The sequence below is a fragment of the Octodon degus genome, unplaced genomic scaffold (genome assembly GCF_000260255.1).
Source record: "Octodon degus isolate 3935 unplaced genomic scaffold, OctDeg1.0 scaffold00115, whole genome shotgun sequence".
Taxonomy (NCBI): domain Eukaryota; kingdom Metazoa; phylum Chordata; class Mammalia; order Rodentia; family Octodontidae; genus Octodon; species Octodon degus.
Genome location: NW_004524691.1, coordinates 3,866,070 through 3,868,472, shown reverse-complemented (window position 1 = coordinate 3,868,472; position 2,403 = coordinate 3,866,070).

Below are 2,403 nucleotides of genomic sequence, written 5' to 3'. Positions count from 1 at the left end.
CATATTTAGGTGCCATTAAGAGTATATAGTCTAACACATACTATTGTATTTTCTGTCCGTGAGCAGTTTTATATTGAAAGAATCCCTCCATATGTAGTCTTCCATGACTTGCTTTTTCACTCAGTAGTATGATTTTAATATCGACACTAACTTGCACAGACTTGTTAATTTTGCCACTGAGTACTATTCTAGTAAACATACCACAGTAATTTGCCCACTGTCCTTCTCCCTGACATTTAGACTGTTTTCACCTTTTAATGTTATGAACAACTTATTTTTTACATCTGGCGGCCTTAGCAAGCGCTTTCTCGCTCACACACCTCAGCTGGTGCTGCTGCCCTCGGGGTACTTTCCCACTTCATCCAGTCACATCACACTGTTTTCCAAAATACTCTTAGCAATTTACATTCTCACTATGGATGATGTCAGCCAAAAGAAAAATAACTGGCAAAAACCTCTACCTGCTGTATATGAAAAATTATTAATTGAAAAATATTGAATACCTAAATTTTATTTTTAGATTAATTTTATTGAGAAAGAAATAGCAATGAAACAGTTTCAAAACAGGTGAGTAGGATAGTTACAATAATTAATATATTGCATATTGTTGTCTACATAGTAGTCATTCATAGTACAAGATACAGACATGATATCTTGTCTAAACACTATTAGTACAAATATTTTTTTCTCATTAAACTAAGAGAAAGTAGCTGTATATCTAAACCAACTAATTTGTATATACATATATATTTTTTTCACTATAAAAAGGTACTTCATTTATATCCCCCCTTTTTTGTTTAGTTTTGTCAGAGATGGGTATTCCATTGCCATTCATATATTGTAGGTGCGTGAATTCAGCAAAATATTCCAATATAGTCCAGTAGCCCATAATAGTAGTGGGTTTTCCATAGGACTGGCAATGTCAGAAGTTGTTGACTTGAGCCTTTTACAACTCAGCATATTAATATGAGTTTACATTTTATACCTTGTATTCATACTTTTCTGCTGGATGGTTAAGACCAAGATAAAGCAAGACCTATGTAACAAAAAATGCAACTTTTGTGAATACCTAAATCTTAGAATTATGTTATGCTCCAAAGAGGAAAGTGATAGATGGGGAGAAAACACTCTCTCAGGCTTTCACAGAGAGCACATTGGCCAAGCACTGGCTGTGACTCATCCACATGGCTGCACTAACAAAGGTTCTACAATCTGAGGTACAGGATCTCAGGATAAGTCCTGAGGGTATTTCACTGACCTTCTCAGACCAAAAAGCTACAACTCTTGTTGCATAGGTCCTGTTTTACCTTGGTCTTAACCATCCAGTAGAAAAGTATGAAGATGAAATATAGGAAGTAAAGTCATGTTGTTATGTTGAGCTGTGGGGGACTCAGGTCAATAATTTCTGACATTTCCAGTTAAACAGAAGACCCAATGCTATTATGGGCTACTGGACTCTTTTAGAATATTTTGCTGAGTTTACACACCTATAATATTCAATAACGGAACTTAGAAAAAATGGGGTATACCGATGAATGTCCATTTTGTATCTGTATTCAAAGTGGTTAGGATAGATATATAGTTGCATTCTCTTAATGAATAGAATGTTTTGTTCTAATGGTGTTTGTAAATAGGATCTCAAGTCCGCATCTTGTACAGCAATTAACCACTAAGAAGAATATATGCAGTGTGTTATTTGTTGAAACTGTACTTCCGATTTGATTTGAAACTGTCTCATTACTGTTTATCAATAAAATTTTGGAAAGAAAAAAAGAATTATGTTATGCTCATGGATAGAAAATTAATGTAAAACTGTTATTTCTTCTAAGATTGAATATAAATTTCATGCTGCTCCAATCAAAATTTAGCTGGAAGCTACGATCTTGTTCTGAAGTTTACATGGAAATAGGAAACTGCCATAGTTTTGTAGGAGGGAAAAATAAGCAGCTTCATCTACTAAATTCAGTAATTCAGACAATGTGGTATTGGCACAAGAGCAGAGGATGTAATGAAAGAAGAGAATACAGGTGCCAGAAATTCCTTGGAAAGAGAGACGCAGCCGTGCAACTCATGGATGAAATGATGAACTCCTAAAATAAATGACTTTCTGACTATTATTGACTGTATGAGAAAAATAAAGCAGATTCCTACACACAATTATCAATGCATGTGGATTAAAGACTTAAATACGTGATGTAAAACTTTAAAAGACCATAAACAGAATATATTTTTAGTTCCTATATAAAGAAGGATTTCTTGGGGGCCGGGGAGATGGCTCAGTGGAATATGCGCTTCCCTGGCAAGCGCAAGGGCCTAAGTTCAATCCCCAGTTCCACAATTAAAGAAAAGAAGAAGAAGAAGAAGAAGAAGAAGAAGAAGAAGAAGAAGAAGAAGAAGAAGAAG